This window comes from Saccopteryx leptura, chromosome 3 (assembly GCF_036850995.1).
Source record: "Saccopteryx leptura isolate mSacLep1 chromosome 3, mSacLep1_pri_phased_curated, whole genome shotgun sequence".
Lineage (NCBI taxonomy): Eukaryota > Metazoa > Chordata > Mammalia > Chiroptera > Emballonuridae > Saccopteryx > Saccopteryx leptura.
This window is the reverse complement of record NC_089505.1, coordinates 50834105-50860067: the sequence shown is the minus strand read 5'-3', so window position 1 is coordinate 50860067 and position 25963 is coordinate 50834105. Positions and strand designations below refer to the sequence as shown.

At 43.2% G+C, this 25963-nt stretch overlaps 1 protein-coding gene across 3 annotated transcripts in view; it reads right to left on the bottom strand.

Annotated features, from left to right (window-relative positions):
- FYN (FYN proto-oncogene, Src family tyrosine kinase) overlaps positions 1 to 22728 on the bottom strand; it is a 230844-nt gene extending 208116 nt beyond the window's left edge. For all 3 annotated transcript variants that reach the window (XM_066373451.1, XM_066373453.1, XM_066373452.1), the window contains exon 1: positions 22237 to 22728. The gene's annotated coding sequence lies outside the window, so the exon portion shown is untranslated. The remainder of the gene's footprint in view (positions 1 to 22236) is intronic.
- Between the last annotated feature and the right edge of the window lie 3235 nt (positions 22729 to 25963).

Here is a 25963-nt window from a genome sequence, read left to right as displayed (position 1 = left end):
TTTTAATTAGTGAGGTGCAAAATGCTGACCTATAAATTCTCACTGCCGACCTATAAATTCCATGTTTTAGAATTTCAACAGCCAGAGAGGAAGCAGTTGGCTTGGAAACCAAGTTCTGATCCTAGCTCTGCTATTTATCTGCTCTGTGAATGGGTGGAGGGAAGGGGTTGCAGCAAGGGTCACATATGAAAAAACCCACAGGGCCAGGCCTACAGGTGGAGTAAATGAACAAAGCAGGTACCATGGAGCTGGGGAGCTGAAGAGCTCTCTCCATCCCAAAGGACAGCTGAGCGCTGCCTGGGCGGGCTCCTGTCAGGAAAATGCAGGCTAGTTTTGCCAGAACTTCTACTTTTTTTCAGGAGAAGCTAGAAATCTCAGTTTTTACAAAGAACTGTTCAATTTTAAAATGCTAGTTTAAATTTTTGAAATGCACCATGTGGCCCAACCAAATATAAATGAGGGTATTATCCACTCCCTAGACTGGTCTGCTACTATCTTTATAAGTCATAAGATCTATTCTGTGGTTTCTCACTTTTAAATAGGGAGTTGACTGCTATCTGCCCTCCACTCAGGGTTTATTTAAGAGCACAGAAGAGGTTTTTATTATCACATAACAAAATAATCCAAGTACAATCAGATGCCAAGCAGGGTAACACGATCCTTCCCCTTCCTTTTTTTAACTAGGTTTTATATAAATGCTCATACATGGGCTTGACATTTAGTAGAATTACTTGAAATGTATACTCACGCATGTTAGCTTCTAAATAAACAAGAGAGGAAAGTTGTAATAGCCTAAGAGGATGAGGGTGTGACCAACTGGATCAAGCGGTCAGATGAAAGCCTGGCTGGAGCAGCTTGGATTTGTGAACAAACGCTTTACACAGACGGGTCGGCACCTCTAAGGAAGCACTGCTACAGAGGTGGCAGGGAGGTGGGGTGGGTGCCAGAGGAGAACACAATGAAGGGGGAGATAAACGTATTTTAAAATTAATGACATTACAAACGTGTGTATGTTGATGGAATGCATCCTGTTAAAGCAAACAAACAAATCTGAGTACCAACTGAAGGAATTGTGTCAGCAAAATACTAAGAAGGGTTGGGTGCAGTAAACAGTTTATGAGTAAGAGTTAAGAAGCCAAGATGTAGTTATATAGCTTCTTCCTAAACAAGAAGTTAGAAGAAAAAAAAAAAAGGAAAAAAATCTTTACTATAACACACATTGGCCCACATTTTATACTGTGCCATTTCCGTATTTGTCCTTTTTAGCCTACTTCTAGCACAGTCTCTCTTTGCTAAAATACATTAGTTGCCATGGAAACGATGTCATAGTGTGTGAAACCATTTACTGTCCTTGGAAAGGCATTCATGATAAAATTGAAGAGTGGCATGTTTAAAAAAGAGATCGAACAGAAAGCAGTAGTGTAAGAATGCAAGATCTCAATATCGCGACTCCAAAGTATTTCTCTGCTTCCAACAGCATATGTCCCAGTTCCCCCATAAACAATCAGAGAAGCGTTTTTCCTCCTCATCCATGTCAAGTGTATATAAAACAAAATCTCTGACCTATCAGGGAAAAACGATAGATTCCCTATAATTTACACAAAATCTCTGACCTGTTAGTGAAAACAATAGACTCCTTGTAATTTACACTTACTACCCCAGTTGAGGAGGGGCTGGGGGACTATAAAATGAGAATGGCTCGTAGGCATCACAACACCTCTGCCAATGGGCAGGATTTAGTCCTCTGATAACATTCTGCTGTCCAACTTTGTTATTAGAGATAGAAATAACATTTAGGACACAGAGATTTGGGCTTGGATTCCCCTACTGCCATAGATTATTAGCAAGATACTCCTCTTTTCTTTCATCTACTCAAAGTAAAACGTGTTCAATCCTTTGAAAAAATAGATTGAGCAGCTCTCATGGGCAATACTGGTGGATAAAAGAGATGGGCAAGTATGTGCTCCCTAGAAGCTTACAATCTAGTGAGGCCATGTCGATGAGGGCGGGAGCATGAAAGCCTTCTCGGCCATAGTGAGGAGCTAGGCTTTCTGTAATGGAAAGACAGTGAGGTGCTTTTACCCAGGAATGTGATCTCACATCGATCTTTAAAAGCACACCCAGCTGTTGTGAGAGTGGGGTTGGGAGTCAATAGTAAAGGAAGGCAAAGCCATAACGTTATCTGAAGAGTCAGGACAAAAAAGGATGGTGCAAAGCAGATGGAGAAATGTGACCTCTAACTAAGTGGTCTCCTTAGCTTGGTTGTAAAAGTGCTAGATTATAACTATTGTTCCAGTAGCCAGTTGGGTTATGCATTTGTCCAGATGTTTCATTTCTTTAAACCAAGTATTATTAATAGTTCCATTAAAATGCACCAAGATTGATGCATATGAACTTCTAGCTTCTACCACAGTCTTGCCTAATGGAGTGAAGACAATTGCGTGGTGAAGAGAATTTTCACCTTACCTTGTGATTAAGTCTGAAGGGTGACCAATGACAATCCATCTCTTTTTCTGTCCTTTCCAATCTTGGTTATGGTAAACACCCCCCTTTCAATGACAACAAACAGGATGTTCACCAATAAAACAAAAGCATGTGGACATGAGCAGCTAGGAACAGCTAACTCCTTCCAGTCTTGATTCTATCCGACCCTGGATGCTATTGGCCAGTTATGCTGAGACTCCTGCTGCAGCCTAAGATGTACAAAAAACACTAGGAAGAGGGGCCCTGGCCGGTTGGCTCAGCGGTAGAGCGTCGGCCTGGCGTGCGATTCCCGGCCAGGGCACATAGGAGAAGCGCCCATTTGCCTCTCCACCCCACTACTTCCCCTCCTCTCTCCCTTCCTCTCCCGCAGCCAAGGCTCCATTGGAGCAAAGATGGCCCGGGCGCTGGGGATGGCTCCTTGGCCTCTGCCCCAGGCGCTGGAGTGGCTCTGGTCGCAGCAGAGAAACACCCCGGAGGGGCAGAGCATCGCCCCCTGGTGGGCAGAGAGCGTCGCCCCTGGTGGGTGTGCCGGGTGGATCCCGGTCGGGCGCATGCGGGAGTCTGTCTGACTGTCTCTCCCCGTTTCCAGCTTCAGAAAACTACAAAAAAAAAAAAACAAAAAAAACAAAAAACCACTAGGAAGAGGTCCCCCACAGGAATCACAGACAGTGACAGGTTAGGTGTACATGAACTATCTATCTGTAGGAAATAGCCCTTCTCAAGAATGGTGTGAATGCCCTCATTACAGCATTTTTGCCATTTGACAGTTGTGCTATTTTATTTGCAATATCCCTTTTATCAGCAATGAAATAAAAAATGCAAATTTAATGAAAAATTGAGTACAGAATTTCTGTTTTTCAAGAAAGGTGATGATGAATGTTAACTGACACAAAATGTTTATGATATTTATTATCCACCATGGAAGCCATAGTGATCATTTACGACATAAATCATAAGTCACAAATTTGCTCAAGCAGCAGCAGCAGCAACTACTTCAAATGTTAATAGTTAGTGCAACTGAACTGTGCCGGAGGTTAACAATATAACACATGCAGCAACGTGAGGTTCACTAACATAGGACTCCAGGAAACGTGACTCTTAGATCAAATGGCTGCATTTCTAAGTTGATTCTGCTTATTTTTGAGTTCAGATTTTTTGTGTATATATGGAAAGTCAAGTGATTGCTTTAACGTGTTGGTTTCATTAGCAGAAGAAACAAACTTCACAGTCAAGTGATTCCAGCTTTATTGTTAGTATTAACGGGTATTTTAAACATATAAATTAATTCCAATAATAGTTTGATTTTCCTGTTTCCTGAGAGCAAAATAAAGCTTGCGGAGGTTCACTCTGTCATGTTATTATGAATGCTACTGTAAACTGTGAAAACACAGGAGATGAAATTATTTGTTTTTGTAGTCTAACACAAATACAAGTTTTGTGATGCTAAAAGTAATTGCCCTTACTAAATCATGAAACCTAAGGAAAAGAACATTACTTGGATTTGGGCATGGCATATGCATAATTCATAACTGCATTCAAACAATTGGCTATATCTTACCAAATGCACAAGAAACTAGAGATGTAGAAATTGACAATTTTTTGACACAAATTTTTTTTTTGACAAAGTGTTTTGTGATACAAAAAAACACTTCAGCATGGTGGTATAATGTCTTCTAGTCTTATATATTGCTGCCTGTCATCATGATCCAGGTTTTGGAAATGTTTGAGAAATGACTCTCTAAATCAATGCAGGTGTGCCATAATGGTATGACAGATGAATTCTGTAAAGTTTGGGTGCATTCTGTTCCAAAACAGTTGGAAATCTTTGGTCAAAGCAGTGACACTTCAGCTTCTAAAGCCTTTAGCCAATCGCAGTTATTGCAAACAAGGCTTGCAAGTAGGAAGATGTTGAAATTTATCCCAACAAAAACAAAGGAGGAGCTGAACACACTAAATAATGGGAACTCAAGCAGTGTCCCAGATTTAATTCTGAAATTGTATTATGTTTTGGTGTTTCTCAGCTTGTGGTGATCTTTTGATGATGCTCCTAGTTTTAACTGAATACATTTATATTCTGTACCAGACTGAAGTGAAATTATGAAGATCTATTCGAAAGAACCATTAAGGAACTTATTTTCATAAGTTTTTTCTTGTAAAAAATACTTACTGAAGATAAGAATCTTGAATGGGGAAAAGAGACCTGTGATACTATTTAGGCTAAAATATTTACCAAAATCAATATTGAAAAGAATTAGTCTGAGAAAAGCCTCCATTTAGCAGAATTTGCTCTCAGTTTAAGAGAATCTATAGAGTGAGCTATTTTCTCAGTTAAAAATATGATATGTACATAAATGCCAAATGAACATAGGAACAATTTCAAATATTAACTATAAAACACAACTTTGAAGGAGATTACAGGCAACTCTACGAGAAAACTAAAAACAATTCATTCTTCACTAAAAAATCAGTGACACAAGTATGTGGCTAAAAAGCTGAGTAAGGTGAGTGAATATGTAGCATGAATAAATGGTCTTGTGTTTTTTTTAACATTTAATCTTTATAAAATGTTTTTTGCACTAATATATATATAAGGACATGTTTTTAATTTTTAGAAATTTTATTTCATTTTATTTTTGTTTTTTTTTTAATTTTATTTAGAAAATTAACTTTAACAGGGTGACAATGATTATTAAGAGTACACAGGCTCCAGGTGAACATTTCTATAGCATTTGAATTGTTGATTATGTTGTATAACCATCACCCAAAGTCAAATCATTTTTCCCTCTTTACACCTTTTCCCCTCCCCCATCCCCATTCACTCAGGTCCTGTTTCCCCTCCCCCACATCCTCTTCCCCCTGGTAACCACTTCACTTTTATCTATTTCCACAAGTCTCAGTTTTATATCCCACCTATGTGTGAAATCATACAGTTTTTAGCTTTCTCTGATTTACTTATTTCACTCAGTATAATGTTATCAAGGTCCATCCATGTTGTTATAAATGTCACTATGTCATCATTTCTTATGGCTGAGTAGTATTCCATTGTATATATGTACCGCATCTTTATTTTTGAGATTAACTATTTCATTGGCCCAAAATATCAGAAACTGACCTGTGTTAATACATCAACATTTTAAAAAGTTCTTTAATTTTAATTATTGTAGTGACTCCTTTCAGTAAATGTTATGGTCTCCCATCTCTAGCTTCCTTGGTTCCCACTGACAGATGAGGGTATTTACATTTTGAGAAGATGTGCTCAAAATATCACAGTGATTTTCTAGTAGGAAATTCCATCAGCAGTATCCCAACAGGCAACGTCCCACCCTACTCCACCCCACCAAATGCACGCTTTTCTAAGCAAGACTACAGATTTCTCTTCCAAAATTACTAGGCACTTTAAGAAACAGCAGGTTTGAAAACATCTTAAATGCAGTATCATCCTTGTATGAATGTTAAAGAGAAATGTAATGTAATTAAAAACAGCTAACTGGTTCCTCCCCACCCCCTCATTTGAGTGTTCTAGTAATTATTTATGAATTATACTTGGAAATGAATCCTTTCATAAACTCATGCTTTATTTAGTTCATGGGGATGGAATAAAAATGAAGAGCTTTCCCCCTTGTAGTCAGAGACTACAATTTCTAGTACTCACCCTGATTGGGGACCTTTAAAGTATGGAACTGAAGGATCACACCCAGTCAAAACTCTCTTCTTGTCTCCAGCATCATGAGATGTTCATTAGAGAAAGGCCTGAAATGCTAATAGTTTCCTTGGACCTGAGGCTCCATAGCAACTGAGGTCCTTCCTTCAAGGCACTCAGAAGAACTGCCTCTTCTTGAACAACGGGAAGCCCAAACCTCCACTACCTTTGGGGATATCTGGTGGACAACTCTGCTCCCCGAGAGAGCAGCTCGTCCCACTTCCCCCCAGGGTGCGCCTGGCACAGGCAGGCTCACCCACGATTTACTCAAAGGAAGAAGCACTCGGTCGGAATGCAAGCACGTCACTTTGCAGAGGCAGCAGCAGCCCCAGCAGCACAGCACTTTCAAACACAGCTCAAATGCAGTCTGGCAGGTTTGAAATTTACACTTAGACTCAGCTATATACAAAAGATGTTACTTCATCTCTCTATAGTTGAATTCAAGTTGGTCATGACCACTGCATTTGTTTATGATAGAAAAAACAATCTTGCTACTTCCAGATAACTTAATCTCATCAGATTTTAAAAGTTAGTCAAATTAAACCAAACTCTGCCTCTCATGGCTGTGTTCCTTTGCCTTTCCCTCCCTCCTCCAGAGGACTATTAAAGTCCACCACAGGACGGGGAGAGAACCTGGTCCAGGTGCTGCCCTCCAAGCCATCACTAGCCTCTTGGGGATGTCACATCCCTCTGTCTTGGAATATTGGTCTGATTCTGCTGATGTGACTGGTGGATATCTGCAGTCAAGCTCCTAGTCCGCCCTCAGCAGTGAGACTGGGCCAGTGCATTCCGTGCGCTCTTCACACTGAGTCCAGGCTCTCCCACACAGCTCCCCAGCACCTCCGCCTCTGCCTGTGGGGCCTGCGTGGCCGTCAGGATTTCTCCTATGCCACATACAGGCACTGAAACTGAAGGGACACCAGCTCAGGGCTTGTTTCTGCCTACAGTGCCGCACAGCAGGGCGCACCACGGGTGCTTTCCTTCTAAGGGTGCAGGGTCCCAGTGCTGCCTGCCTGCAGATGATCCTCCACCACCCAGAGTAGGGGTCCCAGCAACCTATTCATTTCCCATCGCTCGTCTCATCAAAATCTCTACAAGCTCCATCCTCTAAACCAGGAGTGTAATTCCTCCTTCCTGCAGCCTCCCTCCTGCATGGCTTACTGTACAGTATATCCCAGGCCTTCTGAGAACTGGCTCCTTGCAACCCACAAATCATTTTTCTTCTAACAAAATCTGATTCTAGAGAAAGGCCTGGGCTAACCCTCATCTCTGAAACATGCTTCAAGCGCCTGTTCCGAAAGTAGAAAGCTGAACAATGTCTTCTTTGTCCTAGACTTTGTCTGTACTTCCCTTGAAGTAATGGAATCCTTAGCCTCACTGGGGACTCCCAGGGCAACAATAATTAGGAGGAAGGGAAAATAAATTGAATACCAGCTTAAAATAGTATCCCCACTATATCACTGGTCATAAGGCAAGGTCTCAGAGGTCCCAGAACACTCATGCAGGATTTTTTACAAGTGCAACATACAAACATGTCATTCTACTAGAAGATACCACTTATGCCCCTTTGAACCAAGGGCAAAAGGGGCCTATGCCTTTCAGTTCCTTGAATTCTTTATATTTAATGTCGTGAACCTCTATTCTGTTAAGTGGAGATTCATTCAACAGGAAGTCACCCTTGTTCAGTATCTTTTTGAAACTTTCTATTTCCCTGGGTTTCCTCCTTCTAGGGTAGGGGTCCCCAAACTACGGCCCCGCGGGCCGCATGCAGCCCCCTGAGGCCATTTATCCGCCCGCGCCGCACTTCCGGAAGGATCACCTCTTTCATTGGTGGTCAGTGAGAGGAGCATAGTTCTCATTGAAATACTGGTCAGTTTGTTGATTTAAATTTACTTGTTCTTTATTTTAAATATTGGATTTGTTCCTGTTTTGTTTTTTTACTTTAAAATAAGATATGTGCAGTGTGCATAGGGATTTGTTCATAGTTTTTTTATAGTGCGGCCCTCCAACGGTCTGAGGGACAGTGAACTGGCCCCCTGTGTAAAAAGTTTGGGGACCCCTGTCCTAGGGCCTTCTCTCCTTTGTCTCTCCTTCTCCACACCTGCTGTGTTCACTCATCACATCCCTAAAACCTCAGAGCCTTCCTACTTTAGCCATCATCCCAAGTCAGCTCACTCCCCTGTTCAGCTTGAAACCTTTCAGCTGATTCAATTTATATTTTCTCTAGTCTCTTAGACTTGAGTATCCTCCTCACTTGACTATTTAAACCAATTCTCAACTCAAGGTCAGCAGAAGGTCAGATTTTCTATCCCCAAATGATCAACACTATCAGGCAAAAATCACAAAACTGAGCTAAAGGGAACCATCAAAAACACCTACAGATTCCAATGGTGCCTCTCAATTTCTCTGTAATACCTTTTACCCATTTATTAACCCATCATCCTATAGTTTTGTGGCTGTTTCTAGACCCTCCAAGCCCCCGTCCCATCTCCAAATCTTATACTCTCAGGTGATGGCTCTGCCTCCAATTTTACTGAAAATTTTCAGGACACTCCACACCTTCAAACTTCTTTCCTTTCACATAAAAATTTCACTGTACCTTCATCTATTTTACATGTGTAAAAATCACACATGTAAACTAGCATCCCTGCCCCTTAGGCATTGACACCAATAAATACCTTTCTCATCTGTTCTTTCTCCCTCCGAGTTACTGCTAATTTTCATCCCTTTGAGGGCTATCTTAAATTGAATTGTACCTCCCCCAAATATGTCTATCTGGAACTGTGAGTGTGACCTTATTTGGAAAAGGGGTCTTTACAAATGTAATTAGGTTAAGGACCTCGAGATGAGATCATCTTGGATTAGAGTGGGTCTTAAATCCAGAAACAAGTATCCTTGTAAGAGAGGAGAAGGTTTTGCGAAGATGGAGGCAGGAATTGTAGTGATGGGTCTACAAACGAAGGAAACCCCAGGATGGCCAAAAGCCACCAGAAGTTAGGGCAGAGGCACGGAACAGCCTTCCTCAGAGCCTCCGAAAGGACCAACCCTGCCAACACCTTAATTTCAAGACTTCTGGCCTCGCTGTGAAAGATTTTTTGTTTTTAGTCACCCAGTTTGGAAAAATTTGTATGGCAGCCACAGAAAACTTCCCTTTGACTCAGTTTTGTGATTTTTCCCAATAGTATTTATCACTTTGGAATAGAAAATCTGATCTTCTGGTGACCTTGAGATGAGAACTGGTTTAAACAGTCAAGTGAGGAGGATGCTCTAAGTCTTAGGCTAAGAGACTAGATAGTAGGGCTCCTTCTATACTTACCATCATCCTGCCCTTCCCAACTTTGTTGACCCCCTCTGTCCATTATCCCCTCTCTCTCCAGCCTCACTAACACCCCTCTGTTTAGTGGATCACTTCCACATGTACCAGCTCATTCAGGAGACCCTGAGAGTACAGCTAGGTGTTGTTCTGCTGGGAGACAGGAGTAGGGCACTTGCCACAGTATCAGTTCTGGATCTCAACTACACAGGAGTGCTGGTGTAGGGGTGGAGGCCAGTATGTTTCATTTCCAGAAACAGAACCTTTGTCACAGCTAGGGATGTGAGATCAGGGAAGGCAGCGGGGCTTCCCTCCGGCCTTCCAGATCAAGGACTCAACTCTTTCCTGCACTGGACTCTTCCCATGTGGCATGGTCAGGCTGAGGTACAATCTGAGAACATCAGGGGTTGCAGTTTTCCAAGCACCAATTCCTCTTGTACTACACTTAGTTATAAACTAACCAGAACTTCCCAGGAGTTACTGGCACCCACAGAGGATCCGGTTGTGCTTTTTATACCACAGTCCTTATGAGTTCTTCCCAGCCACACCTCACTGGCTTCCACTAGCAGTTCTCAGGCTCTTAGAGAACTACCTCCAACTCTTGGCAGTCTGAAATCAAGAATCAGCTGAATAATGATTATAAAACAGAGAATTATATGGTCAACCACACTTATATGAAAAGAGGGTGGTAAAACACGTGATCTATGCTTTGACCCTAACTTGCAGACAGGACTAGGATTTGGGATCACTGTATTTTAACCCAAGGATGTGGAGCCTAAACACAATGTGCAACCAAAATCTGGGTTCTAAACCATGACTCTGAGGGTCCATCAGTGCAGAGGACCTAATATAGTACCTACAAGAAGAAAACTTATTCAAGATGCAGCTCATTTCTGGAGTACTGAAAACACTTGGGAGACCTCCCAATTTGCACAGTTCAGTGCAATGTTATAACCTGAACATTAAGCGAATTAAACGAAGTGTGTTTTTAGCCTTATAGTAGCTTGCTACTTAAAATGGACAATGTTGACACTGACATGTACAAAAGTGACTGAACATGGAAACTGGATACAGTGGTGACATTACATGCCAGCCAAGGGCAAAGTGCGTTTTGTCAGTGGCGTGTGACCTCCCACATTTAAGGTGGTTGTGGCAGTAGGGAGAAGGGTGGGAAAAGCACTGAAATCACAGCTAGTGAAAGGATAAGGAAGAAAAAACAGTTCACTACTACTTCCCAACCCCATAATGGCATTTCAAAGCACAGGGAAGCACAGGTACCCCGCTTCCCCGTCTTGGCTGCAGTAGTTGGTCTACATTCACAGAAAGTATTCTTCTTGGTCTCCATCCTTCAGACACATTAAATCTGGTATCCAGGTGAGGGCTGGCAAGGGAAGCCATTAATGAGGAACCACAGAGAGCTATTCCCAGGTAGCTGAGAAGACTCTTAATAAGCAGCTGACAAACACTGCCTGTTTGCTGCTGTGTCTTTTGTTATAGATATTATTTGAGTAGTCCCTCACCCAACCATAGAAAACATTTGAAAAGGCTTATTTTCAATCATTCTTTTGAAGGATACACATACAGAGGCTGTAGTATATGCTGGAATATAGTGTGAAATCTTTACTTTGTAGGACCTTAAGTATATGATGGAACAAACCCTCCCCTCCCCTGCTAACGAGATTCTTCAAATGGTGTTACTACCCAGTAAATGAATGCATGGAGAGGAAGGCGCTCTCACAGCCAAAGATGGGTTTGTATACCTGAGGGACGCAGTAAAATGCTACTTGGAGAGGTCCAGGAACGGGCAGGTGCACAACAGGTGAGCGCCAGCCTTCTCTAGTTCCCCCAGGGTACACTTGTGGTCCAATCTGCTACCGTTCCCTCTCCAGTCATTCACTAGCATATTCTTACAGTTTCCTCCACATTTTGAAATATTCTGCATTTACCCTGGTCTTGAACATCACTGTGCACTGGTGACATTCTATTGTTTTCAGTGAAAATCTTCATGCAAGCTTGATGGCAGAGGGCAAAGAATAACTATTTCCTTGACCACCCAAAACTTTTAACAAAAAGCTCAATACTATGAACAAAAACCTTTATATACACATATACCATTCTCAAAACACAATGATGGGTCCCGAAACAGTCTAGTCCAATAACTGAACCTAAATTATGCGGATCTGTACAAAGTGAGTCTTGTGCCAAAGTAAAGCAGCTCAATATGCAAGGAGATGCCAGCCTAGCTCCACAGACAGCCAGAAACCAGCTATGCACCCCAGTGCCCTGTGCTATGGCCTGTCTAATAAACATCTACCGACTGTCTACACTCTGCACATCCTGCCACATGCTACAGGGGAACCAAAAACAAGGAAGGAGGAGCAGAAAGGAATATTTTTGCACACATGAGGCCAACAGTCTCCTGATAACAGGACCCATAAATATGATATGTATTTCTAGGAGACTTGGATTCCAGTCTAAACTAAATTAGTAACTGAATGTATAACATTGAGTAAGTCACAAAAATTCTCTATACCTTGGATTCCTCATACCAGGAATTAACTAACAACATAAGGCATCATTTATTAGGAAGTAACTGAGAGATATAAATATTCAATGCCAGAAAATGAGGAGGCTAGAGGAATCTTCCTGGAGTTGGAATTCCAACAGGGCCTTTAAAAATGGATAGAATGCTGAGGGAAAGAAGGATTAGAGGATTCCAGGAGGAAAAAAAAGGCTGGAACACTGATTCCATATTAATAATACAGGAGATTGACATCTGGTTAATCAAGTGTTAATGTAGTGGTGAATGAGGTGAGCCAGGTATGACTTAATATGGAGATAGTGGAAGAAACTGAATAACAGGCTAAGAAATTTGGTCTTTCTCCTACTCATTGGGTTGTTAATACAAGGACAAGGCACAAGAACCAGCATCCACATCAGCCAACCCATCTATTTTGACATGAATCAGTACCTCCTCACTCAATATAGGAGTGGAACAACAACAATTTTTTGTTTGTTTGTTTTTGCAATTGGTATTGTTATTTGCAAATTACAGGAGAGCCTGAAGGAAATAACATATCAAGAGGCAAAGGTCTACAAGAGACAGCCACAGAATTGACATTTTCAAGTAGAAGACAACAATGATTAAGAGATATAGAATGACAGAATGTTAGAGTTCTTTGATAACCCAGCTCCCATATCTGAAAACAATGAGGTGCTCTGTTTGTATTTCTGCGAGGTCAGACAATCAACTACTAGACAATAAGAAAGTGAAACCCCCAACCTCTGTGAGCAAACACACGAGAAGCCATTCATAGAGACCAGCGCTTTCCGAGTACCCTTGTGTGCATGTGTCTAACTATGGGCAACATATCACACAACTTCTGAAATAAATTTAAAATTAAAATTTTATAAGTGACAGTATTTGAAATTGTTATTGCTTTTAAACAGATACTACAATGTGTGGAAATGAAGGAACTTGTTGGTATTTATTTGCCTTTTCAGTAGAATTTAAATTGGGCAGGGTTTCACAGAAATACAGACTCAGTAACTTTTTCTGGAGATTAGAGGAGAAAGGATTGGGAAGAGCGCCCTGGGCTTTGTTGTGGGAAAGGCAAAGTGGCTCATTTTTAATTTTCCATTAAAGCCCTACTTTTCAGTATAAAGCAGATGGAATCCTTACACAACACCATGAAAAGCCTACTATTTTGGGTACCGCCAAGATGGAAACTGAAGAAAATGAAAGTGTTTGAATTCATTAGATAAAATCCCACTAGCACATTCAAAAGGAGCAGGTACTTAAAAATCTTAAAAATACAAGGAAAGTGGTCTTTCTGTGATGGATTTCAGATGCCCAGGCTCCTCTGCGCTGCTGCTCCCTCGGGCTCAAGCTGGTTGGTGACTTCCTACCCTTCAGGGCCTGCTCCCATCACTGTGGCTGAGATGGTATACTTGCTCATTCCTCATCCCTCAGAAGCTGACATTCTCATCTACAGAAAGATTTCAGGGTTCAACCCTGTCTGCCCATACTTACTAAATGAGAACAGGGCCTGGGGCTATGCATTCTAGAAGATCCTCAGAGGATATTCATGCAACTATGGCCCTAAAGCTCTTTTCTTATCATGAGCTAAGACCTGGTTCAATACATTGTTAGTCACTCTGCGAGGGTGGCTGGAAGAACAAGGGTTGATGTTTTACTGTGCATGGACATGAGGTACTGGGTGGGCCAGGTAGTTTATAATCTCGGCTGAGAGATGGGACAGATTTAGTATTAAGAGCACAGACTCTGGAGCCAGACTGGCTGCCTGGGTTCAGATCCTGACTCTGCTGCTTACTAGCTCTGTGACCCTGACTAAATCACTTAACCTCTATGCCTCAGTTTCCCCACCAGCTAAGTGGCAATAATAGCCACAGTACCTCATGAGATAGCACTGGATGTTATGTTGGGAAATCAAACCATGTAAAAGCTGCTACAATGCCTAACTTACAAAGAGCCCACAAGGCAGTAAAACAAAGACCAGTATCTGCCCACTCTCCCACCCAGCTGAGTTCACTTTGCTTTATAAGTCAGGCTGTGACAAGAGTGCTCACAGGGAAGTAGCCAAACACCAGGGGAGCCCAGAGATAGGACCACAGGGGGACTTCCCAGAAGGTAAGTCTTGAGTAGAGTCATCAGTAGCAGTGAGTTTCCAGGGGGACGGGTAAAGATGCCTTTGTACCATCAACACTTAACACAAAAGTAACTGCAAAAGAAAGGCATGGAGGCTTAAAAATAGGGAGAGCAGAACCACAGCTTTGGAGCAAAAGCAGGCATGAGTTTAGGAGCCAGAAAGACCTGGCTTCCCTAGTAATTAGCTGTGCGACAATGTCCAAGTTACCTTTCCGAGCCTCAGTGTTCCCATCTGTCAAATGGGGATAATAATACCTGCCTCACAGAGTTGTTATGACTAAGTAAATTACTATATGTAAAGTACTTAACAAGGACTCTAGGGTTCTATAAAAATGGTCAGCATTATTATTTTTATGGTGCATTTAGAGAGGCATGAGCAGCTGTGGTATGCTATGGTCCTGTCACAGAGAGGGGAATGCCAGGCCAGGGATAAGAGCCCTCAGAAAAGGCCTTCTGAGTTGAAATAACCAATGGGTTAAGACTTTCCCATGCTGTACTTTTTCTCCCCAAAAGTTAATAGGTACTCACTACATTATTTGCCCAAATCAACTGGGTGTTGTGTGAGGTCACAGGTCTACAGGGATGACCTCTGCCTCCTGAGCATACCTGGGCAGAGGACCCACGTCTGCGTCACACCCAGAGTGAGGCACAACGCAGGTCATTTTGGAAGCAGGCTGAGATGAATGGGAAAACGCTCTCATCCAAATATTACAACTCAGAGCCTTATAAACATTGTTAAAGTTTCATGAGTCAGTAAGCATTATCTTTTCCTCCCATGTTTTTATTAGACTATAAATCAGTTCAATTTATATCCTTCTAGGATTACTGTGTTCTAATCAAGTCCAGAGTGCCACTTATCCCTAAGTTATATGCACTGCATGTCACCCGAGTCCATTTGCTTAATACTGTTCAGGCTACTTGTGTGTTTTAGTAGCTAAAAATTAGATTTGTTCAACTAGAAACATTAAAAAAAAAAAAAAGGACTATATTGCTTGAACTCAAATTACTCATTTTTTTCATAAGAACCAAGTGCATGAAAGTCAGAACTTGTGGGGGCGGGGGTTCCTACTTCGTAGTTTATTCCATCTTCAGAAAGTCATGATGACATTCTGAAGTCCAACTCAAGGGATTTACATTGTAAATAGATTAAAATTCTGGTTATCTGACTAAAACAAAGAAACCCTTTTATAGAGCTAACTTCAAAGTGCTTCTGTTTTCTATTCTCAAGAATAAAAAAGGTTCTGCATTTCTTAAGAAGACTTGCTAAAAATTCTGTTTTCAATCACATTTTATAAACTACAGTAATTTCCTACCTTTTTCCAATTCTTGATCCAGAACTGGCAATCACCCAAACTACTTTCTAAAATATTTAAAATTTCCTTTTATGCACCTGGCACATTTTCAGCCTCCCTTTCCTAAGGGGCAAATATATTATATGTATGTGTGTATTTATACATAGATACACACACACATTTAACAACAGCAGCAAACACACAGCTTTTCCTTTGTGTGTGTGGTACTATTCGGAGTGCTCTATGTTCATTAACTCTCTGACTCCTCACATCAAACCTTTGAGGCAGAAAACTATTATCCCTGTTTTAAAGGTGAAGAAAGGGAGGCACAGAGAGATTAAGTAACTTGGTCCAGCTCACAGAGCTGGGAGGGGCTGAACTGGGACCATAACCCAAGTATGGCACTGTTGGGCAAACAAGTTCGTAACAAGTGTATTTAGGTTTGCTGCTTGTATTTTGCATTGGCGCGGGGCAGCACCACGTGTGTACAGTCTATGGAAGGCTGCGGGTGTTGCCCTCAGGACAGCAGATTACAAATTGCGGACTGCCTGCCTCCATGGGGAGGGGCGGTTGTTTGCTGGAGAGGGAGTATTTCCACCTGGCCTGTTTTGGTAGTGTGGCTGTTGAGTCAGGGGAGTCTGGAGAGGGAGTCGGGGTGTGGGAGTCCTGAGTGAGAGGGAAGCAGTTTTCCCTGCCTTTTTGTTCATCAGCCATTTCGAGACTTTAATAAATGGAATAGCCCACCATCCTCTGGCTCCACAGTTCCTTTACTGTCTGCCCGAGTCCAATGGGAATGTGCATGGCCACGGCCACAGCCACAGCCACAGCCACAGCCACGGCCACATCGGCCACACGGTCCTATAGGTACTGAGCTGAAAGGCTTGAAATCTGGCTCTCAGTGGTAACTTTGTCCCCTTGGTCAGGTTGCTTAGCTCTCGGGGGCTCATTTTTTCACATAAGTAAATTGGACATGTTGGATTAGAACAGGGGTAGTCAACCTTTTTATACCTACCGCCCACTTTTGTATCTCTGTTAGTAGTAAAATTTTCTAACCGCCCACCGGTTCCACAGTAATGGTGATTTATAAAGTAGGGAAGTAACTTTACTTTATAAAATTTATAAAGCAGAGTTACAGCAAATTAAAGCATATAATAATAATTACTTACCAAGTACTTTATTTATGTTGGATTTTCGCTAAGTTTGGCAGAATACATCTTTATAAAACAACTTACTATAATTAAATCTATCTTTTTATTTATACTTTGGTTGCTCTGCTACCACCCACCATGAAAGCTGGAACACCCACTAGTGGGCGGTAGGGACCAGGTTGACTACCACTGCATTAGAATATGATTTCTAAATTGTTTAGGATTGTGTGTTCTGCAGGTTTTGATATCTATTTCTACCTTGGTCTGGAGAGCAGCCGAGTTTTAGATTTCCACCCCCCCCTCCCCTCATACTGCTCTGCCTGGATTCAGGATCTTTGGTGCGAAATCCAACCACATTTGTCATTCTTAATCTTGCTTAACATCTGTGACACAATGTTCTCCCTGTGGGGATCAGGAACACCTCTTTCCCCAGAAGGAGCCTGCCCAGTCCTCTGGCTGCCCCTCTCCCACTCAGGCCTGGGCTTCTCCTCCTCCTCGGTTCTCAGGCTCGCACTCAGCCCTGTCTGCTCCATCTGTTCTCCACACTCTCCCTGAGTAATACTGCCTATCGATGGCTTCAAGTATTTTGCAGTACTACTCTTCACTCCACACCCATCTATTCAACTGCCTATGAGATACCTGGACCTAAAAGTGCAAAGCATCCGGGACAAAGTCCCCATTCATACACACCAGCTTTTCTTACAGAACTGTTGTCTCAGCAGCTCTCTGCCTAATTCTGAGGGCACTCTCCTGCACTCCCCATATTTATCTCACCCTCTCTTATTCTCTCTCTTTTGCTCCATCCAGACCCTCATCTGTTGTTCATTTGAGTTTCCACAACTAATTTCTCTGCATCTTGACCACCTCTGGTCAATAGCCCATGGTGGCCAAAGGATCTTTGTAATTAAAATCAGATCAAAGCAGTATCTCCATTTACAACTCTTAAATGACATTCCTGACAAAACACAAGAACATTCTCAGTGTTTCCTCCAGCCTTATCTTCTCCCTCTGTTCGTCTCCTCCCACCCACTCTGAACTTCTTGCAGTTTCCCAAAAGACCTGTGCATTGGCCTCTGGGCTGCTCCTTCTGGCCCAGCGGTCATCACACAGCACTCAACTAGGCGACTCCTCTCTTCAGATCTCTACTCTTCATCTCGAAGACACCTCCTCCAGCCTTCTCTGCCTGGCCACCCCACTTACCTCCTGTATGGAGGCAATGTGGACATCATGTTCCCTGCTATATGCTCCCTTGCTCCTGTGAGAATCACCAGAATCACAGCATTTATTACAGTGGAAGTCAAAGACTTCCTCCTGCAGGTAAGTTCTTTGGGGCAGGATTACACCTCTCTGCCCCTGCATCATCTAGTTCAATGTCTGGCAAATGGTAGATGCAAAGAATGAATGCTGTTGCCTGATTAAATATGTAGGACAAGCCACAATCTCAGAGAGACCTAGCTGTGGATCACAAGAAGAACCCACTTAGAATAAAGTACAGGTATTGCACTGAGGAAGAGTATTTCCAGTATCAAGATGCAATGCTTTCCCATTTTAAAATTTTATTTTTCTATTTTTTAGGTGAGCCACAGATGACAGTCTAAATGGAAGGAGCAGAGAGAAGAATGAACATTTATTTTTTATTTAGATATAAAGTCCTGTTTCCCAACAACCATTTCCAAAGCATTTACACTACCCCTACCACATGGCATGTAACACATTTATTTAATATCATCATTATATCTGTATATAGTATGTTGCTTATTGCCTAGCAACGAAGAGCAAGGGCTTTGAAACCAAACTAACTGGGCCTGAACCCTGACTCTACCACTTACTAGCTAGCTATATGATCTTGAGTTAGTTACTATTTAACTTCCTTTACTTCAATTTCCCACCTGTAAAAACGAGATTATAAATGAAACCACTTCATATCATTATTGTTAGGATTAGAGTTTAAACGGTGCTTGACAGATAGCAAATAAAAGTTAGCTATTATTAATCATTTTCATCTCCTCTAGTAGACTGTGAGCTCCTAAAGAGCAAGGACAGTAGATGTATTCATTTCACAACTTTATCTCCCAGTGCCTTGCACACAATAACATACTGGGCTGACGTCTGCAGAACAGATGTATATAACGAATTGTTTATAGCAAAAATATGAGCGTTATTAAGTATTATGACTAGTACAGACAGAATTGCTCCAACAATTTGGAGGGCTGTGGAGAACAGGGACTATGCAGAAATTTAGCAGTTTGCCCTGCTCCTGGAGGTCTGGGAACTCACTTAACCTCCTTGGAATATGCAAAGCTCACAGTCACAAAGCCAGGATATGGAGCTGCATTATGGAGGGGACTCAGGCAGGACTGAAGAGCTGGGCTACCAGAGACTCCCTTCCCATTAGCATGACCTGGGGCAAGAAGTTTCTTCTCTGGAGTCTGCTTAATTTCCTCTTTCAATTAACAGAAGGTAAGACGGGATTTCTAAGGACCCCTCTAGCCACTTTGGGAGTCTCTAAAATCAGCAGATAAAAAACTAGGCCAAGAAAGGTGCTACTGGAGTAAAAAAAAAAAATTCTTTAAACATATCAAAGGCAATACAGGAGCTATCACATCACTGTATTACAGGGATGCTGAGAAGGAACTGGCAATTTGAACTGACAAAAAGCAAGGTGTTTTGAAACGTTCAAAATGAAAAGATCTGAACTTATAATATCAAAAGAACAAAGCAATGATGGGTATAGGCTCTAGGTTTCCATTTAATTTCTCATCAGCCTACAAATTCCTTGAAGACAATGACTGTGCCTTGTTGAGTGGCAGCATATGGCAAAGCTGCTGGCCAAAAATACATTTCCTCTTGTTCTTTCATCTGCTCACATGGCTAACCTATATTTTTCAGGCTCCCTTGCAGTTAAAAGTAGCCATAGAACTAGCCCTAGTGTAAAGAAAGGATGTAAGTAGAAGTGATAGGTGTCATTTCCAGACCAAGGTATTTAAAAAGTGGGTGCACCCCTTCCACTCCATCTTTTGTCCTGCCAGCTGAAAGCAGGTTACAATGGAGCATTAGAGATGGTAGAACATGGGGCCCAGAATCCCTACATGGAAGAAAGCCACCCACTAACCACAAATACCCATTTTGAACTATTACATGAGAAATAATAAATGTCTATTGCTTTTGAGCCATTACATTTTTGCAGGCCTATTCATTATAGCTACCAACATTAGCCTAATTAGTCCAGGTGCCTAGCACATACCGAAGACCTAACTCAACATTTATTGAGACAAGACAAATAAGACCAGGTTCCTTCCCTCAATGCTGACTGACCAATGATGGAAACAGGCACATGCCAAACATAATGCCTGCAGCTGAAGTTAGAAAACAAAACTGGAAGCCTGAGGTGTTCGGAAGGAAAAGGATAGAGAAAGCTTCACAGAGGAGATGACTTTTGAGCTGGGGTCTAAAGGTTAAATGGTACCCAAGCAAATCAGATGGGGCTGGAGATTCCAGACCCAGAAGCATAGAGTAAAGGCACAGAAAGCCCAGTGTGCATTTGTCCACATTCAACCTTATCATTAAGTCTAACTTGGTCAACAGAGTGCATATTTACTGTGCACTGACTTTTCTTCCTGGATCTGGCATCAGACAAACAACCCTTTGTTTTTACAGCACACACATTAACCCTATTGCTTTTTTTAATATAAAAAGTTTTGCAACGTATATCCTTAGAAAGTGCAGGAGTAAATGTTTAAGGAATCATTTTTTGTTTGTTTAATGAATCTTAACACCTCTTTTCCAATAAAATGCTTCAAGAACAAACTTTTGATAGTTCCATTACTTTAAACAGTCAAAGAGCCATGCTTTCAGGAATCATCAGTTTCAACCTATGTTTGGACATTATCAATTAAGCATGTAATATAGTCATTGGCTTATAGAATGTCACATTAAGCCCCTAGATTCACATTAACATCTCCTCTTTAAGAGGAACATCAAGCAGATGGTTTACAGTTCAGTCAAAAGATTCTCTACATCCTTTGCTCATAGCTAATGCCTCCAAAATGTGAGATAGTTAACCACTTCCTCCAAAAGTCTGTGAGTCCCTTCCTCACAATACCCATAGGGCAGGGACTTGGGAGAAAGAGAGCACAAAAGGGTAGAAAGTATTGTAGTCACTTGGGTGCTGAGAGGAAGGATGTGGGCCTCTGAAGGCAACCTTAAAGTAAGGAAGAGAGTCTCCAGTTTTCTTCCAAATACCAATTTAATGCTGTTATCAATGCCACCAGAAACTTGTTTAAACATAAGAGCAAAGCAAAACCACTGGGCAGATAAGATTTCAAGACTTAAGCACTCTGTAGACTAATTCTCAGAAACAAATTTTCTGCCCCAAGATCAGTTCATCTTACCTCAGCTCTTAGTACCTTTGCCCAAAAGACTGGGGGAGGGGGCACCTTGAAAGTAATGGCACTCTTAAGATGGCTGGAATAATTTCCCCCTTAAATCTAAGAAATACTGCAGCTGCCAGCCAACACTACCGGCCCATGAATACAGCAAAATGCTAGCACCTGCCACCTTGCATCTGGGGCCATTTATTTTTTGGTAAGTGTGGCAGGAAAGACTCTCAGAGAGATCAACTGCTTTATCTGTGAGAAAGGGAAGCCCCAGAGAAGAGAAACAAGAAGCACTGCACCCATCCTTGGGTACTTTGTGCGTCTCCTCTCTGTGCACTGAAAGAGCTCTTTGTGTCACACACACACTCACACACACACACGCACACACGGAGAGTCTGTGTGATTTATTGTGAGAGAAGGGGCAAGAAGGGTGATTTTATTATTCCTCTTCTCACTGAGTCCCAGCAAATCTCCGCCTGGGCCCAAGCTCCATGGCCTTTTTCTGGCCCAGTCCCCTCCGCTTGTGGCCGCAGAGATAAGAGAGAGGAGGCGACCAAACAAAAACAGTCATCGATCTAGGGAAGTAGAGAGGAAATTCGGGGAGCAGGGAAGGGAGGAGAAAGGGTGGGGAGCAGAGGAAGAGGAGCGAAGGCTCCAGCAGCACTGGGGGACAGGGGAAGGGTGGGTGGGTGGTGGCACAGGAAGAGTGAAGGGGAGGATGGGGGAAGTGCAAGGGAGGTGCCAGAAATAGGCAGGAGGATGCGATGGGGAAGGCGACGGCCGCAGGAGGAGGCCGAGAGGTGGAGGAGTGGGGCAGGGGTGGGGTGGGAAGGGAAGCAGCACGGGGCATCAATTATTAAGTGATTACATCATCCTTGACATTAAAACAACACACACAGGCCCGGATCCCCGCGGGGGGCCCCGAAAGGAGGGCGAGGGTGGAGTCTAGGCTAACCTCGCCTCTTAGCCAATTCCTATTCTCACCCCGCACCCGCTCGTGGGCGAGAAAATGGGCCCCCCCATCCCTGCGTTACCTCGGGGCCGCACCCCGCAGGGGCGCCTCCGGCTCGGCAGCGGGAAGACTCCGAGCTGGGCCAGCTGCCCGGCAGCCCCGCGGGGCGCCCAGGAGGCGGCGGCAGGCGGAAGACTGCAGCGCGGGGCCCAACCGCGACAGCAGCGGTGCGCTGGGGCGCCGGCTGCCCGAGTCCCCGCAGCATCCCCGCGGCCTCTTGCCGCGCATCCCCGGCCGCTTACCTGTGCGGCGCTCAGGCTCCGGAACCCATTCACATGGTCCTCTCCCCGCCCTCCTCCAGCACGGCCAAGGCGGCTCCGGAGGTTCTGGTGGCTCCGGCGGGATCGGGAGCCGGTGGGCCTTATTGAGAGCGCCGAGGGGGCGGCGCCAGGTATCCCCGGCCCGGCGGCCCGATCGCTTTTTGGCGCGGGCGGCGGCCGCCGGGCGGTGCGGTGCAGCCGGCGGCTTTGTGTGCGCCCGGGGAGCCCTCCGTGCGCGGGGTGAAGCGCCGCGCGCCCGGACGGCGGGCGACGCGCGGCTCCTAGAGTAGCCTCGCCTCTGTTCCCGCGGCCGGCCGGCGGGCGGGTCTCAGCGGCTTTCGGTTTGCGACGACCCCTCCTCCTCTCCCGCGGCAGCCCCCTCCCCACCCGCTCGGCTCTTGACAGATGGCGCAACTGCAACGACGCGCCGCCGCTGCCGCGGCTGCTCGCAGCTACTCGCGCTGATGCTCCTGCCCCTCAAGCCCCAGCCCTGAGAGAGGAGGAGGCGGGACACATCTTAAGAGTGGCAGACGGCGCTACCCTATTATCGGCGCCTCCAGGCGCTACACGCGGCGACCATTGGTGTTGGGACGGGGGCGGGATGGAGTGGGTGGGGCCACCGACCAAGTGGGTTGAGCATTACTGTGGCAGCCGGCGTCCTGGCGTGTTGAGTGTGTTGAGAGGAGATGCGAGGTTGGAGTAGTGTGTGTGTGGTTGAGTATTGTGTGGACTTGTGAGGTGGTGAGTTAGGGCGGGGGAAGGAGAGGAGAGGGTGAACTGCAGTTTCTGCTTTGCAAGGTTGCAGCTGTCACTGCAGAAAGACATCTGCCATCACCGTAAACCACGGGAACCTGCCTCTAGAAAGGGCTATCTTGCCTTTCTGGTGTCTTTTTATCTGAAGGTGGAAGGGTAAATTGGCTAAGTATTAGGGCGGTGAAAGCGTTTTCTCTGACCAAACTAAAAGAGTGCAGAAAAAGGTAGAATCTCATCACAAAATCCTGGAAAAGAGAAGAGAACCTTGGAAACGCATAATATTATCAATAATAATAATCAGGAGGAGGGGGGAAATTAGGACTAATTTATCAGTCTCCTATTTTCGTGGACACCCACACACACATATATTTATTTTCCAGCAAATGTCTGGAGGAATTATTACTGAAATGGGGGCAGAGGGCGGAGAGGGCAGGCAGTGATTGAGAAATGTACAATCATGGAGTAGAGATTTGTTTGTACAGTTTTTTTCCAAATCATGTTTAATTGTAGCCATTGGTTATCTTTGGCTTCTCATGACATTTAGGCTTCTTATGTTTTCTTTCCTTCACTGAGTCTGAGCTTTGGCTCAGATTTTCCTTCACGGAATTATAGTCTGTTTAGTGTACGGTTGGGAGTGCATCAGTATTTTTTTCCTATCCAGCTTTTCTATGGCAGGATGTAACTTCATAAAAAGAAACACTTTGGCTTCCTGATTTTCTTTATAGGTAATTCCTGTTTACTGAAAGTTCTGCTTTAAGACATACTCAGATTCATTTTCCTTAATGATTTTGGCAAGAACTTTCCTCCAACCCGCCCCCCCACGAGCAGCACATCTAATGTTTTGAGAAATATAAATGAACTGGCTTCTGTTTCTGTGCTAAAAAGCTATAACATTCCCTTTCCTGCCCAATAATTTTTTACTTGTAGTTTTAAAATGTCAGTCATTTTTGGTGAGGGTTGGTTTTTTGGTTTTTGTTTTTTTGTACACAGTACTTTTTTAAAAAGTTACTAACATGTTAAAGAATCCCTATTTTATGGATGAGGACAAGGGAAGTTAGGAACGAAACTAGGCCCTGGCTGGTTGGCTCAGTGGTAGGGTGTCAGCCGGCATGTAAATGTCCTGGGTTTGATTCCCGGTCAGGGTGTGCAGGAAAAGTGCCCATCTGCTTCTCCACCCCTCCTCCTCTTGCTTTCTCTCTCTGTTCCACCCCCTTCTTCCCCTCCTGCAGTCATGGCTTGATTGGAGTGAGTTGGCCCAGGTGCCGAGGATGGCTCCATGGCCTCTGCCTCGGGTGCTAAGAAGAGCTTGGTTGCTGAGCAATGCCCCAGATGGGCAGAGCACTGTCCCCTATGCCAGGGTGGTTCCCGGTTGGGGCACATGCGGGAGTTTGTCTCTCTGCCTCCCCTCCTGTCACTGAATTTAAAAAAAAAAAAAAGGAACTAAACTCAAGGTGATAGTATAGAATAGTTACTGTTTTATTTTCTCCTTAAACATAATGATAAATGAAACTATGTTTAAATTATGTGCCTGTTAATTCATTCCATAGTCCCAAAAAATGAAACCAAAACTAATATGAGAAGATTTCCACAGAAGAGAACTGTTTATCTCAAAAGAAGGGACTGCTCTTCAGTACTACTCTGTCATGGCTGTCTAGGTACATTTGAATGCAATTGTCCGAGCAGTGTTTTTCAACCACCAGTCTGATGTTGGTCTGCCAGAAATTTTATACAGGTCTGTGAAAGAGTAAACCACCCTGATGTTCTATGAAGATTATAGACCTAATGATCTTAGTTGAATTTGCCTCTGCCCAGGGTGATTGCCACTTATCAGCCTGTATCATCCATGAAAATACGATTGAGGTTGTCTTAGATATCTTTAGAACTTGTAGGCTTGTTGGCACAACATTTTGCACTGTGCAGAGCATTTACAAATCATGTGCAATAGACAAAAAGCATTCAAACTTTATTTTGTATTCAACGCATTGTACATGTGGAGTTCAGAAATCAAGTACCAGCTTGTATCATGTTGCACTATTATGAGTTGTAAGATAAAACTGTATTCCTTGCCTGTTTCTGTTTCCCACTGACTAGGTCATGAGCCACTGTAAAAAGATTGAAAATCACTGGTCTAGAGCAATGGTTCTCAAACCTTAGACTTCAGAATTATCAGAAAGTAATTCTGATTGGTGGGCCTCACCCCAGAGGGTCTGATTCAGTAGATTTGGAATGGGGCCCAAGAATTTGCACTTCTAGCAGTTCCAAGGTGATGATGATGCTGGTCTGGGTACCACACATTGAAAACCACTGGTCTAGAACTGGGCTGTCAATTGTAGTAACCACTAGCCACATATGGCTGTTAAGTACTTGACATGTATTTGAATATCTGAAATTTGACTAGCCTATATTGATATGTGCTGTAAATGTAAAAGACATATGAGATTTCAGAAATTTAGCATGAAAAAAAACCATTAATTTTTATATTTACTGCATGCTAAAAAGAGAATAGTCTGAAAATATTGTGCTAAATAAAATGTATTATTAAAGTTAATTCACCTATTTCTTTTAATTTTTTAATGAAGCTACTAGAAAATTTAAACTAACATGTGGCTCACATTAAGTTTCTATGGACAGCACTGTTCTAGAGTTGTTTTTAATTACAGCTCCACAGTGCATCTGTTGAGAGCATCTTGATGAGGCAAATCATGTGTTATCATACATAATAAAATGGGGAAATAGTAGAATGGATCTCACACTACTTTTGTAAAGACTAAATGGACATGGAAGCGGTTTGAGCATCTCTTCCTCTTTTTTAAAGATAAATTGTGTGTATTCTCAGAAAACCACCCTTGAGATAGATATATACCTCTGTGAAATTCCACGTAAAAATCCATTTTTCTTACATTAAGTCTAGAGTAGGTGGGGTGAGACATCTTATTGTTATGGTTTCTTTAAGAGG